Source organism: Macrotis lagotis, chromosome 1 (genome assembly GCF_037893015.1).
Source record: "Macrotis lagotis isolate mMagLag1 chromosome 1, bilby.v1.9.chrom.fasta, whole genome shotgun sequence".
Lineage (NCBI taxonomy): Eukaryota > Metazoa > Chordata > Mammalia > Peramelemorphia > Peramelidae > Macrotis > Macrotis lagotis.
This window is the reverse complement of record NC_133658.1, coordinates 213,344,117-213,360,971: the sequence shown is the minus strand read 5'-3', so window position 1 is coordinate 213,360,971 and position 16,855 is coordinate 213,344,117.

Sequence of the window (16,855 nt, the reverse complement as noted above, 5' to 3'; positions counted from 1 at the left end):
CCTTTCTCCACTAACTTAGTGTTTCCTTAATAGAATTATATGGTCTCTCAGTGCTGTAAGAGGCCATATAATATAGAACATAGAATGTTACAGTTCAAAGGGACATTTGACTATGAACCATGGAATGGAAGAACTGCAAGGATGCTCAAGGATCGTGTAGGCCAGGGCTTCTTCTTAACTATTTTTGTTTCATGGACTCCTTCGGAAATCTAAGGGAACCTTTAGACCTCTTTTCAGAACTATGTTGTTAAATACATTAAGTAAAAAATACTTGGAATGAAAGGTAAATAAATATATGAAAATGTAGTTTTCAAAATATTTTTAAAGTTCACATAGCCCTTGCTAAACCCTTTAGATTTTCATATCCCAAACCTTCTTTTACAGGAGGTAGGAGAAATTGATTTGCCCAGCAAATGTTAGCAAATGGTACTGTTAATGTTGCTACTAGCACTCAAGTTACCTCTTTCTCAGTTCAGTGTTCTTCCTTCTAAACAACTCTGGCTTCCCTTCAGAGTATGGAGCCAGAAAATTTCCTTTGATAACATTAACAGAGCAGCAAAATAGAAGGCATAAATAAAGTTATTTACAAAAGCTGTGATTTGTAAAGTGCTCCTTTGAGGATGATCAAACCTCATGCCAATATGCCAAACACAAAGAGGAACTATTTGGTGTGATAACACCACTACTCCTCCATTTCAGAGGCAAGTTGAGGCAAATTCTGTTATCAGAGTTTTTATCACTTGAAGAACATTAACAAAAAATCAATTAAAAATTGACCACATCATTAAATCTCTATGGTTGGTTTAAAGCGTCTACTATGACATTTCCTGAGCTTAATTGCACACTTATGAAAAAGGAAAATAACTCCAAAGCAAGATTCAAGAGTTTTCATCTTTAATATTTGCTCTTTGAAAACCAACCTCAGAAACTTAGAATTGTTATTAATAGTTTTTTCTTCTTTTCTTTCTTTCTTTCCTTCTTCCATCACTTCCCTTCTCCACCTATCTTCCATTTTCCTTTTCCTCTTCCTTTTCTTTTTCTCCTTTCTCTTTCTCTTTCTCTCCTCTTCCTCCCATTCTTCTTCTTCTCCTCAACCTCTTATTTCCACAATTAAAGTCTATAATTAAGGTCTATCTGCAAAATAAGCAGGCTTTCTCTGAGTTAACAATGTTGAATTGAGGTAGAAGGTTAAAGGGGTTACTAATAGTTCGTTTTCCTCCCTAAATTCTCCTTGAGACAAAACTCAGTGGCTGATAAAGTCCAAAGCAGAGGCATGAGGACAGGACAAAGGATGCTTGTGGAAGAGCACAAGGTATTGGATTCCAAAGAACTTGAAATAGAAATAAAGATGGGTCATAAAAGAGAAGTTTGAACATGAAAATTTTATCAAAAAACTTAACAGTGAAATAAAATGAATGTGCTTGTGTATAATGTGAGAATTCTGCCACTGAAGGAGGTTTTAATCTTGCCTGAGACTAAATGAAAGCATATAAACAGAGGATTGACATTGCAGTTAAGGAGTCTAGGCTGGAATCCTAGCTTTCCTATTTACTACATAAATATCTATGACCTCTAGTAAGCCCATACTTGGTTGACCCTTCAATATTTACACATATACACACATATACCCTCTGGGTTTTCTACTTCTTGTTTTGGGAATAGAAATCAAATCAAAATTACCCCAAATATAGGAAAAGAAATCATGGTAATCTATTGCTCTATAGCTCTACTCACAATCCTTGGAAGTGATTAGACCCAAACTTCTTCCATTGGTCAGAACCACTTTATGTCTTGTAGCCTCCTATGAAGATGTAAGTACTTGAAGGCAAGAACTCTCTCATTTGTCTTTTTCTCTCTAGGACCTAATAATCTGTCTGGCACATTGTCTTTAATAAATATTTGTTGACTGATCGATTTGGGCAAGTACTTCACTATGAACCTTAGTTTCCTTATCTGTAAAATTCAGAATGAGTACTATCAATCAATATTTAATAAGATCTGAATACACGCCAGGCAAATTTGCTAAATTCAGGGCTTATGAAAATAAGTGAAATAAATCATCACTGCCTTCAAACATATTATGTTTTACAGCAGAGAAGTCAAATACATGATCTGTAGGCTGATTGCAACATATAACAATCCCTAGTGTAGCCTAAACCTAAGTGAAATGTAATTAAGAAATATTTAATAAAATAAATTAAAATAAAATATAACATACTTAATATTACAATTTAAAACTAAGTTAATATGCTTTGTATAGGGATCCTTATGTGAATGGTTTAGTGGTCTTGTTCCCATTTGAGTTTGACATCACCATTTTATGATAACATGAAGTGGTATGCACAAATATACTTATATATTGAATATATAAAAATCAATCCCAGGTTCTTTGGGAAGGAAGGAAAGTTTCACATAGAATGTAGTTCAAAGACAAAAATAGTGTGCACAGAGTATATTTCAGACATGGAAGGCAGCCAATGGAGTAGGAAGATGATATGTTGTGGGTAGGGGAAGAGCAATGAGGTAAGAATGGCTATATCACACAGTATAAGGAGGAGAAATGATGCTAATCTATCCAATTTTTATTTTAAATTAATTCAGTCTTCATTTTGGAGTCTTACAGAGCTCTCAAATTTCACAAAAGATGCCAATACACTGTCTTTTGAAGGATCAGTGACTAGGGAAGCAGGACAGTAAGGTAGTACTTACCTGGTTAAGGAAGAGTCCAGTCATGAATCCCTTAACATTCTGTTGGGGGGAAATGAAACTGAAAGATCAGATATCTCCAATAGATTGAAGCAATTGTGACATGAAAACTGAAAGTGAATGAGAGTGGGGCAAAAAAGAGAAAATCTGGTTTCTAAACCAGACCCTAGAAGTATTTTGTTTATTTTCTTCATTAGACTTCACTATTGAAACTTCTTTTTCTTTCTCCTTAAAAAAAATATTAAAAATGTTGGAGGGTGGCTAGGTGGCGTAGTGGATAAAGCACCGGCCTTCGAGTCAGGAGTACCTGGGTTCAAATCTGGTCTCAGACTCTTAATAATTACCTAGCTGTGTGGCCTTGGGCAAGCCACTTAACCCCATTTGCCTTGCAAAAAAAAAAAAAAAACCCTAAAAAAATGTTGGATTCAATTTATTAGCATTTTCTTGCTCTGATACTTTGTGTTTAAAACCTAAAGAGGGTTTATGCCCAGTCGTTATTAGAATCATGAGATTAGAGAGCTGGAAGGTCACACACTCCAACTTCTTCATTTTGTAGAGAAAGAAATGTAGTTTTATAGAAGTGACTTGGAAATTACAATCCAAATCACCATCTTTCCCCATAGCCTTTGAACAATAGAATCTTCTCAAGGGCTTCTAATTTTAAGCTACAGGAGCCTCAACTTGGTGGAGAAATACTTTTGAGAAAGAGGTTGAAGTCATAATATATGGGGGCACCTTAGATTGTCTATGGATTAGGTCAAATTCTACTGTCCAACCTTATGATACATACATATTGTCCCGCAAGGCAAGTCCCTGACTAGTCAATTGATCAATCAATCAATCAGCATTTAAAATAAACCCATTATGTTTTTATTGGGGATAAAAAGAAAAATAAAAACAAAAACAACAAATAGTTGGGGTCAGTCTTTCAATTCAAAGGGCTCAAAATTATCAATGAATACTATATTCTAGATGTGGTTAATCAAGGCCAAGCACAATGGGAAATGAGACCTATTGCTTCTGAACTCTATGACTTTCTAAATGCAGTCTTATATTTCACTCTTTTGCTGCCCCATCAAACTTTTAATTCAATGTGAATTTATATGTTTATTTTTTTCCTCTTGAAATTTTATATTCTAGGTCATTCAGTGGGGGGGGGGGGCTGTTAATTTTAGGCCCTCATTCTGACTGAGTTGAGTCAATTTCTGAGATCTGGCAGAAGAGCACTTTTGGTCATTTGCCCAAAGTTGTCATTATGAGCTAAATATGGCTTGCCAACAATCTGATTTTATGATCAATTACCACCAGGATAAATTGCTGATATAAATGTCATTAGAAAAAGGAAAAAAAGCATATTTCATTGTAACTATTTCTATTCTTTACTTTTTCACTCACTCCCCCTCCAATTTTGGCATCAGTCACAGAGAAGATCTGGTTAGTGTGGGAGCCCAGCTTACTCTTAAAATAAACCCACATTTTGTTTGCTTTCCCTTTTTGCCCCAGAAGTGATAGGAAATGTTTACAACAGTTCAAATGAAAACTATATTGGTGCTTTTGTGAGTTGAATTTAACAGTATGACAGTGAAAAATAAAGTTAATGAGCTTAAGTGTGTTAATAAAAATCAATTAATAGGAGCATCATTATTAAAAAGGGGTTCTTAACCTGATTTATGTGAAATTGTTTTTCTTATATTTTGATAACTACATTCTATATGATTTTCTTTTTCTTTCTTTTCTTTCTTTTCATCTTTCCTTTTTTCTTGTCTTTGTTTCTGTTTATATTTCTATCTTTCTCTCTCTGTCTTTCCTTCTTTTTTTCTTTAAAAACATGTAATCAATCTTTTGTGCTTGTAATTTAATCATTCAGTTATTTCCAATTCTTCTTGACCCCCTCCACAGCACACCAAGGGCTTTTATTCTCAATTGGCATTACTTAAATGCCTTCTATACTCTAGGTATTGTGCTAAATACTGAGGATAAAAATAATTCCCTGCTTTCATGGAGTTCATAGTCTAATAATGTGGGGAAGAACATGAAAACATTTATTTATAGACCAGATATAACACAAGATCAATTTAAGGTAATCTCAAAGAATTAAGGCAATAAGATTAAGAAGCGCCAAAGTTTCCTGCAGAAAATGACACTTTAGCTGAGATGTGAAGGAAGCTAGAGAACTAAAATGTAGAGATCAGGAAAAAGAGAGTTCTACTCTTGGGAAGTAGCCAGTGAAAATGCTTGGAGGCAAACCAAGTGTTGTACTAAAAAAAATGTCCCTGATTTTAGAGTTCAAGGAAGAGAGTAAGGTGCATGAAGACTAGGAATATATGAAGGGCCAAAATTACTAAGGACTTTAGAAGCAAAATAGACAAATTTATATTTCATCCTGGAGGTAAGAGGAAACTAACTACTCACAGGTATTGAATAAGAGTGTGACCTGGTCAGACCTGAGATTTTTTTTTTTTGACAATTACCAATATTGATTTAACATGGAAACAAATCAAATTACAAAATTTAGTACAATATTTCTCTTTCCCAAAAGAAATCAGTAAATATATTATGTATGATTCAACATTCCCAAGTTCCTTGACATAAAATTTATCCCAATTACATATATTTTCCTTCTTAATAACACATACAAATTCTCAAGACTTGTTACAAAACTTTTAAAGGTGACTAAATTACTCTAATTTAGCTCTTAGGTAGTTTCTTTTAAACACAAGGTGGTGATCTTTTCCTATCAAAAGCCTTCCTGCCCTTTTCAAAGCCTTTTGAGGGCAGGAAGTCTACTCACAAACTTTTAGACCTGATTTTTAAGAATATCAGACTAACATCTGAGGATAAGAAGGACTGAAGCAGAGGGAGACTTAGGGAAAACTGACTAATCAGGAAAACTGACAAATCACTAATGCAGTAGTCCAGGATTGAGATGATGCAGATCTATACTAGGGTGGAGATCAGAGAAGAGAAGGGGTCTAGGAAAGAAGTTACAAAAGTAGGAATAAGAAATTGAATATGGAGGAAGAGAGAGGGAATGAGGGGCCAATAATCTAGGTCATAAACCTGGGTGAGTAGAAGGACTGGAATGAGAGTGGTACCTAGAACAAAAATAAGGAATTTTGAAAAAAAAGAGAGAGATGGAGAGGAAAGAGATGGATTTTTATTTTCTGCATTTCGAGACATTCTGGGAAGAGGACCCAAATTTCTGCTTACAATATCAAAGGAATCCTTGGACTAGAGTAAAGAAAGGTAGCAAGTCTTCTGTATTCTGTTCAGTCCAGATTGTAATTGAACATTTGGTATCACTTGTGAGCACCATATCTGAATGAGGACATTGACATGGGAGGACTGTTTGAAAAATATTTGAAGAAATTTATATTTTTAACATGTATATTAAAAGGAGATAAATCTGTATATATATATAATATATGTTATATATTATATATATATATATATATATATATATATATATATATATATATGTATGTATATAAGTATTTCCCATGCTGTCATATGGAAAGGGATTAGAATTGCTCTTGGTTCCATAGAAATTATCTTTCGCTTAGGAGCAATAGGTGAGAAGAGCAAAGAAATAGAATTAGGCTTCATTGAAAAAGATCTTGAGAGGTTAACATGTTAAAGATGAGTCAGATAAGATATTAAATAGGGATAAATGTAACAGTTTGCATTTGAGTTCAAAAAGTATCAGATGGAGGTGGTGTGACTAGCTGGTACTTTTCTAAAAAAATGATGGCCGGAGTTTAGTGAAACATTATGATAAATATGGAATAATTATGATATAGTTGATAAAAAGCTAACACAATTTTAAGCTGTATTACAACACTGGATCTGCAAGTTGGGAGGTGATAGGCCCATTATTATCTGCCTGTAAGAATCCATGTATAGTAGTTATCTATAGTAACATCATGCTTAATTCAGTCACATTAGGAAGGACATTTATAGATTGGGGATCAAACCCAGGAAGGGAGCAAGAATACTGACAGATTTCAAGACCATGCTGCAGGAGCTTTAAAGGAAGCTTATTTTGAAAGCAGGTTAATACTGTAGAAAAGGAAAAAAATACTGTCTCCAAGAATTTGAAAGCCTCCCTCCCAAAATAATTTTGAGTAAGACCCATATGATCAATCTGATTAACAACAGCTAATAAATCAGGACCCTGGAGAATATATTTGCCATTATTTTTATTTTCTCCTTGATGTTGTTCAGTAGTTTCAGTTATGTCAGATGCTCCATAACCCCATTTGCAGTTTTCCTTGACAAAGGTGCTAAAATAGTTTGTCATTTCCTTGCCCCCCATTTTACAAATAAGGAAATGAAGTAAACAGAGTTAAATAACTTGCTTGGGGTCACACAGTTAAGAAGTGTCTGACATTGGAATTTGAACTCAGTCAGTAGAGTCCTTCCTGTCTTCAGGTCTGGCACTGTATCAGCATCATTTAATAATTTGAACGTCATCTAAAAGATGTACTGGTTCAAGAAAAATAGCTGCCCTATCCAAAATTCTGTGAAAATAGGAAGACATATCAAGAAATATCAAAGATGGAAGAGAGTTTACAGACCAGTCAGTCCAACCTCTTCATTTTTTACAGAGAAAACAACTGAGACTTAGAAGTATTATGACTTCTCTAAAGTCACACAGTTTATTAATATGAAAGCTGGGAGTTCTGGCAAAGATGGTGGAGAGAAGACAGGCACAGTTCTAAAGTCTCCTAATCTCTTCCCCATTTATCACATGAAACAAACTTCTTAAAAGAAATCCAAACCAGGAAACCCAGAAAGAAAAGCCAGGAGAGGAAAATCTACCTCAGGATTTGTCTCCTGCAGCAGCCTTGGCTGAGTACCGGCAGGTGAGTCTGGGCTCTGAGGGAAGATCAGCCTGGGATCAGCCAGATTAACAGCTGAATTGGAACCAGGAGTCTGAGGGCCCAAGAGCCAGACCTGTTGGATCAGCTGTAGGGCTGTATGAAGGAGGCTTGGGTCTGCGGGGAAGCAGAGGCACTGGTGTTGGTGCTGTCCCCCTGGAGCTTGGGGAAGGGGCTGCGGGGAGAGGTCTGGTGCAGGAGAGCTGCGGACACCATCCCTGGGCTCCTCAGGTCTGAGAAACTCTGAGTCCATGCCTCCATTGCATAGAGGACTCCTCCCAAACAAATGCAAACTACTTCTGCCTCAGGCCCAGGTGTGTGAGCAGAAGAACCAGCCCAGCTGAGGAATGACCTCAGGCCAGGGTAAAGCCCACCATTGATTGAAGGCAAAAGAATTCAATAGTTCCAACTCCTCCCTTCTGGCAAAGGGAGAAGGCCTCCCAACCAAGGTCACAGACACTCCAGAGAGGGCAACCAGCACCTCCTAATGGTCAGCCAGAGAAACTGCACTTAGTAAAGCCTTTAGCGATCCCAAGCCCAGGTGAACCAGCACCCCCCCCAACTCAAGGTCTTAGCATAATGAAGAAGGGTCAGCAGAAAGGTGGATCCATAGAAAAATTCCTGGAAGGGAAAGACCCCAACTCAGAGAGACCTGGAACCTCTGAGGAGAATACAATCTGGTCTCCAGCACAGAAAGACTTCCTTGAAGAAATAAGGAAGGAGCTTAAAAATTTGGGAGAGACAATTAATACCTTGCAACAAGAAAACGAAACCTTAGAAAGTACAATTGGACAAACACAAAAGGAGAATAAATCTCTCAGATACTCAAATGAGCAAATGCAAAAAGAAATTAATTCTCTCAAAACCTCAATTGGTCAAATGGAAAGCTTTTTCAAAAGTAGAATTAACCAATTGGAAAAGGAGTTACAAAAAGTTAATGAAGAAAACTCCTCCTCCCAAAAAAGAACGAAGTCTACAGAAACTAATGACTCCATGAGACAGCAAGAGTCAGTTAAACAAAATCAAAAAATAGAAAAAATAGAAGTGAATGTAAAATACCTCATCAACAAAACCAATGACCTTGAGAATAGATTGAGGAGGGGCAACCTGAAAATTATAGGACTTCCTGAAAACAATGAAGAGATAAAAAGCATGACTTAAGATTACAGGATCTATTGATGGAAAACTGCCCTGATATCATGGAATCAGAGGGCAAAGTAGTTATTGAAAGAGTACATTGATCCCCATCAGAAAAAGATCCTAAAATGAAAACACCAAGGAATGTTGTGACCAAACTCCAGAACTATCAGATAAAAGAGAAAATCCTGCAAGCAGCCAGAACGAAGCAATTTAAATATCAAGGAGCCACAGTAAGGATCACGCAGGACCTGGCTGCATCAACTTTAAGGGATCGAAGGGCCTGGAACGAAATATTTTGAAGAGCACGGGAGCTTGGAATGCAGCCAATAATCTACTTTCCTGCAAAGCTGAGCCTTCTCTTCCAGGGAAAAAGATGGATATTTAACAAAATGGAGGAATTCCAATTTCTGATGAAAAGACCAAAGCTAAACAGAAAATTTGTATATCAAACAGGAGGTTCAAGAGACACAGGAAAAGGTAAAAAAAAAGAGGGGGGTGGTAAAAGGAAAAAAATGCAATCCAGTAAGTTGAAACTGGCTATATTCCATCATGGGGTGGTGGGGGGGGGGACTCTCATAAATCCTGAGAAATGTAACTCTAACAGAGAGAATACACCTAGCCAGAAATGATAGACATCCATGACCTATCCATGAGACTGCTATCTAATGGGATTTGGAAAAAGAGAGATATAGAGAGGAAAGAGATGTATTTTATTTTCTGCATTTAACCCCACTTAGGAGAAAGACTCTAATAACTCTCAGGAATTTTGACTCTATTCAATAGAATATACTGAACTAGAAAAAAAAATATGAAAGCTGAAACTATTTCCATTATATCACCCTGCTGTAAGGCCTTGAACTGCCTTTTAAGTGGTTAAAATATATGTGAACTTGGGAGATTCATTTAAGCTATCTGAGTCTCACTTTCTTCATTCTAATATAAAGATATCAATATGACTTATGGCCAACATGGCGGAGAGAAGTCAGGCACAATTCTAAAATCTCCTGATCTTCCCCCATATGATATGAAACAAACCTCTTAACAGAAATTTGATCAACAAAACCCAGAAAGAAAAGCCAGGAGAAGAACATCTACCTCAGGATTTGTCTTCCACAATTGTGGGTGAGTCCAGGAGGATTCTGCTGGGAGCACTTGACTGAGGAGAGCCTAGGAGCCTGGATTAACCTGGATTGGCCTGATTAGCAGCAGGGCTGGAGCCTGGGAGCCTGAGAGCCTGAGAACCCGACCTGCTTGATTAGCAGTGGGCTAGAGTCTGATCAACCTTGGGAACTTTGGCCAACTAGGGAGCAGAGGCATTGGGGATGGCGCTGACCCTCAGGAGCTTGCCAGCAGGGCTATAGGGAGAGTTCCAGTGCTGGAGAGTTGAGGACATTGATCCCTGGGCTCCTTTGGTCAGGAGGAATGCAGAGTCCATGCCTCCATTTCAGCTGAAGCCTCTTCCCAGAACAAACACAATTACAGACTACCTCTTCCCCAGTCTAAGGCCAAGCAGCAAAACCACCTAAGCTGACAATAGGGAGAGTGATCAAATAATCCCAGGGTATAGCCCACCACTGATCAAAGACAAAAATATGTAACAGCTTCAAATACTCCCTCCAGGCCAAGGGAGAGGGCCTCAGTCAAGGTCACAGACACTCAGTAAGCAAATCCTCTAGCACCCCCTACTGGCCAAATGGAGATATTACATTGAGTGAGTAAAGCCTCTAGGGATCCCAACAGCAAACCTCTGTGAACCAGCCCTTCCCCAACTCAAGGCCTTAGTAAAATGAAGAAAGGCCAGTGGGAAGGAGGGTCGGTAAAAAAAAAGTTCTTGATGGGAAAAGGCCCTAACTCAGAGAGACCTAGAATGTCTGAGGAAAATATGATCTGGTCTCTAGCACAGAAAGACCTCCTGGAAGAAATAAGGAAGGAGTTTAAAAATCAACTGGAAAATTTGGGAAAAGAAACCCAAGAGAAGATTAACACCTTGCAACAAGAAAACAAATGACTGGAAAATACAATTGGCCCAATGCAAAAAAGAAAATAATTTTCTCAAAACCTCAATTGGTCAAATGGAAAATTCTTTCAAAAATAGAATTGGCCAATTGGAAAAGGAGTTGCAAAAGATAAATGAAGAAAATGCTTCTCTTAAAAAAAAAGAATGGAGTCTTTGGAAACTAATTACTCCATGAGACAGAAAGAGTCTGTTAAACAAAACCAAAAAATTGAAAAAAAATAGAAGAAAATGTAAAATACCTCATCGACAAAACTACTAACCTCCATAATAGATTGAGGAGGGACAACCTGAGAATTATAGATCTTCATGCAAACACTAAAGAGAAAAAAAAGTCTAGACTTAATATTACAGGATTTAGTACTGGAAAATTGCCCTGATATCATGGAACCAGAGGGCAAAATAGTTATTGAAACAATGCATCACTCCCCTCCAGAAAGAGATTCTAAAATGAAAACACCAAGGAATATTGTAGCCAAATTCCAGAACTATCAGATAAAATAGAAAATCCTGCAAGCAGCCAGAAAGAAACAATTTAGATACAAAGGAGCCACAGTAAGGATTATGCAGGACCTGGCTGCATCAACATTAAGGGAATGAAGGGCCTCGAATGAGATATTCCAAAGAGCAAGGGAGCTTCGAATGCAGGCAAAAATCCTCTATCTGGCAAAGATGAGCCTTCTCTTTCAGGGGAAAAGATGGACCTTAGATGAAATGGAACACTTCCAACAATTCATGATGAAAAAAAAAACAGAGCTAAATAGAAAATATGAACATCAAACAAGAGGTTCAAGTGAAACATGAAAAGGTTAAAAAAAGGGGGGGTAAAGAAAAAAAACTGCTATTCAGTAAGATGAAACTGGCTATATCCCAGCATGGGGAAAAGAGTCTCATAACTCTTAATAATTGTAACTCTATCAGAGAGAATATACTTAGCCAGAAATGATGGACACTCATGACTTATCAATGAGACTGCTACCCAATGGGATGAAACTGGCTATATCCTTACTTGGGAGAAAGACTCTAATAATTTGCAAGAATTGTAACTCTATTAGAGAGAATATACTTAGCCAGAAGTGATGGATAATTGGGATTTTCTATGACACAGATAGAATGATTTCAAACTACTTCCTCCTTAAAAAGGGAGACAGGAAGGAGATGGGAGGAGGGAGGACATTGAATGGGTTAAATCCCATTACATTAAGAGGTACAAAAACCTGTGGAAATAGAGGGGAAGAAGGGAGGAGGTGAGAAACACCTGAATCTTCCTCTCATTAGACTTGGCTTAAATTTAACTTGCACACACACTCAGTTAACTTAAAAATCATCTTACTTTTCAAGTATGAAAAGCAGGAAAAGGGGAGGGGTGGATGAAGACAGGGAAGGGGATAAAAAGCAGGAACTAACAGAAGAAAGGGAAGGAAAAAGGGAAAATGGGAAAGGGGAAAGAAAGGGGAGGGAGTGGATATAGGAGGGCAAACACACTGAACAGGGTGGTATTCAGAAAGAAAATACAGTGGAATATGGATAAGGGAAAAAGGGTGAAAATACAAACAGAGGGAAGATAACATGGAGGGCAATAAAGAGTAATTATAACTTAAAAAAATTAGTAGTTATAACCTTAAAAAGTAAGCAAATAGCAGAGTGGATTGAAAACCAGAATCCTATAATATGCTGCTTACAAGAAACTCATTTGAAGCAGAGAGATAGATATAGAGTAAAGGTAAAAGGTTGGAGCAAAATATATTTTGCTTCAGCTGAAGTGAAAAAAGCAGGCATACCAATCCTTATTCCAGACAAAGCAGCTGCAAAAATAGATAGTGTTAAAGGAGATAAGGGAGGAAACTATATCCTCCTAAAAGGTACCATAGACAATAAAGTGACTTCAATACTGTACATTATATATATATATATATATATATATATATATATATATATATATGCACCCAATGGGATAGCATCCAAATTCTTAGAGGGGAAGCTGAAAGAACTACAGGAAGATATAGACAGCAAAACTCTACTAGTGGGAGAACTCAACCTTCTGCTCTCAAATCTAGATAAATAAACAATAACAAAATAAACAAGAAAGAAGTTAAGGAGGTAAATAGATTGTTAGAAAAACCTAGATATGATAGACTTATGGAGGAAATTGAATGGGGATAGAAAGGAATATACCTTTTATTTTGCAGTACATGGCACTTACACAAAAATTGACCATGTACTAAGGTATAAAGACCTAATAATATATTGCAGAAAGGCAGAAATAGTGAATTCATCTTTCTCAGATCATAATGCAATAACAATCATATGCAATATTGGGCCAGGGAGACATACACTCAGAACTAATTGGAAACTGAATAACCTCATTTTAAAGAATGAGTGGATCAAACAAGAAATTATAGAAAGAATTAATTATTTTATCCTAGATAATGACAATAATGAAACAACATTCCAAAGCCTATGTCATTCACTCAATGCAGCTGTCAGGGGATATGTTATATCTTTAAATACTTACAAGAATAAATCATAGAAAGAAGAAATCAATGAACTAAATTTTCTATTAAAAATAGAGAAAGAACAAATTAAAAATCACCAATTAAATTCCAAATTTGAAATTCTAAAAATTAAAGGAGAAATTAAAATTGAAAGCAAAAAAATCTATTGAATTAATAAATAAAACCAAGATTTGGTTTTATGAAAAGGCCAATAAAATCGATAAACCTCTGATCAATTTGATTAAAAAAAGAATGAAGAAAACCAAATTGTTAGTATCATAAATTAAAAAGGTGAACTTACCACCAATGAGGAGGGAATTAAAGTAATAATTCAGAATTACTTTGCCCAATTCTGTGCCAATAAATTTGACAATCTAAGTGTAATGGATGAATATTTACAAAAATATTTTACCTAGATTAAATGAAGAGGAGATTAAATACCTAAACAACCCTATCTCAGAAAGAGAAATTCAACAAGCCATCACTGAACTCTTTAAGAAAAAATCTCCAGGGCCTGATGGATTCATAAGTGAATTCTAGCAAACATTTAAGGAACAATTGGTTCCAATTCTATATAAAATCTTTGAAAAAATAGGGGAAGATGGAACTCTGCCTAACTCTTTCTATGACACCAATATGGTGCTAATACCTGCACCAGGAAGAGTTAAAACAGAGTAAGAAAATTATAGATCTATGTCCCTGATGAATACAGATGCAAAAATATTAAATAAAATCTTAGCAAAATGATTGCAAGTTATAACTAGGATAATACAGTATGGCCAAGTAGGATTCATCCCAGGATTGCAGGTTTGCTTCAATATTAGGAAAATAGTTAATATAATTAATTATACCAAAAATGAACCAATCAGAAATTATATGATTATAACAATAAATGCTGAAAAAAGCCTTTGAGAAAATACAGCACCCATTCCTTCTGAAAACACTGGAGAGTGTAGGAATAAATGGACTATTCCTTAGAATAATAAGCAATATCTATTTGAAACAATCAACAAGCATTATATTCAATGGGGAGAGGCTAATAGGCATTACCAATAAGATTGGGGATTGAAACAAGGATGCCCATTATAATCACTACTCTTCAATACCATATTAGAAATGCTGGCTTCAGCAATAAGAGAAGAAAAAGAAATTGAAGGAATTAGATTGGGAAGGAAGAAACAAAACTCTCACTCTTTGCAGATGACATGATGGTCTACCTAGAGAATCCCAAGAAATCATCCAAAAACTACTGGAAACAATTAGCAATGCTAGCAAAGTTGCAGGATATAAAATAAACCCTCATAAATCCTCAAATTTTCTATGTAAGACTAGCAAGATATAGCAGGAAGAGCTAGAAAGAGAAGTCACATTCAAAATGAAATACCTGGGAGTCTCTTTACCAAGGCAGACTCAGAAACTTTTTGAAATCAATTACAAAACACTTCTCACACAAGTAAATCAGATTTAAATAACTGGGCAAACATCAATTGCTTATGGATAGGTTGAGCTAATATAATAAAAATGACAATTCTACCAAAACTAAATTACCTGTTTAGTGCCCTATCAATCAAAATTCCAAAAAATTACTTTAATGAGTTATAAAAAGTTGTAAGTAAATTCATATGTAGAAATAAAAAGTCAAGAATGTCCAGGGATTCAATGAAAAAAATGCAAAAGAAAGTGGCTTACCTATGTGATCTAAAATGATATTGTAAACCATCAGTGATCAAAACTGTCTGGCATTGGCAAAGAAATACAGTGGTAGACAAGTGGAAAAGACTAAGTGCAAAAGCAGGAAACCATTATAGTAATCTGCTGTTTGATAAACCCAGAGTCCAGCTATTGGGATAAAATTTTTCTCTTCTATAAAAACTGCTGGGAAAATTGGAAGTTAGTATGGAAGAAACTTAGATTAGACCAACACCTCACACCCTATATAAAGATAAGATGCAAATGGATACAAGATTTAGACATAAAAAACAATACTATAAGCTAATTAGAAGATCAAGGACTAGTTTATCTGTCAGATATATAGAAAGGGAAGCAGTTTATGACTAAAGAAGAGATGGAGAACATTAAAACAAAGTAGATGATTTAGATTACATTAAATTAAAAAAAAACTTTTGCATAGACAAAACCACTGTAACCAAGATCAAAAGAAATGTAGTAAACTGGGAAATAATCTTTATAACTAATGTTTCGGACAAAGGACTTATTTCTAAAATATACAGAGAACTGAGTCATAGTTTAAAAAATAAGCCATTCCCTAATTGATAAATGGTTAAAGGATATGCAAAGGAATTTTAAAGATGAGGAAATCAAAGAGATCCATAGGCATATGAAAAATTGCTCTAAATCATTACTTAGAGAAATGCAAATTAAAGCTTCTCTGAGGTACCACCTCCCACCTGTCAGACTGGCCAATATAACTAGAAAGGAAAGGTTGTGGGAAATCTGGGGCACTAATACATTAATGGTGGAGCTGTGAACTCATACAACCTTTCTGGAGAGCAATTTGGGATTATTCCCAAAGGGCAACATAAATGTATATACTCTTTGATCCAACAATTCTGCTACTGGGTCTATGTCCTGAAGAGATAATGAAAAAGGATAAAAATATCACTTGTACAAAAATATTCATAACGGCCCTGTTTGTAGTGGCAAAGAATTGGAAATCAGGTAAATGTCCTTCAATTTGGGAATGGCTTAGCAAACTGTGGTATATGTATGTCATGGAACACTACTGTTCTATTAGAAACCAGAAAGCTTGGAGGGATTTTCATGAATTGATGCTGAATGAGATGAGCAGAACCAGAAAAACATTGTAACCCTAACAGAAACTTGGGGGTGATTATCAACCTTGATGGACTTCCTCATTTCAACAGTGCAACAATCAGGGACAATTTGGGGCTCTCTGCAATGGAGAATACCATCTGTATCCGGAGAAAGAACTGTGGAGTTTGAACAAAGACCAAGAAGTATTACCTTTAATTTAGAAAAATAACTGCTATCTTATTGTCTGATCTTTCTATCTCCTATACTATGTTTCTTCCTTAAGGATATGATTTCTCTCTCATCACATTCAATTTGGATCAATATATACCATGGAAACAATGCAAAGACTGGCAAATTGCCTTCTGTGGTAGGGGAAGTAAGATTAGGGGGGAAATTGCAAAACTCAAAATAAATAAAATCTTTATAATTCAAAAAATAAAGACATCAATACTCCTCTGTCACTCATAGGACTGTCCTCAGAATGTGTGAAACATTTTGTAGACTACTCATCATCATCATCATCATCCTCTTCAATTGTTTGGTCTAATTTAATTGTAATTCTATTTTATTATATTATAGCTTTTTGAAAATTGGTCATTCTGGAAGGCATATGCCTCTTGTCTAGAATACCTAAATCTACTGCTTAAGAAGATAACAGAGAGTTTGCTATAATTAATATAAATACAGAGTTAACAATCACTAATACTTTTCATAAATAGTTGTTCTTCCTTATGAGCTTCAGATTTTGGGGAGTGAATAGCAATATTAGAACCTAAGCCACAGGATTACAAATAAAACTGATACCCTCTGTTTTATTGGTATATAAATGGGGAAAGTCACAGAAT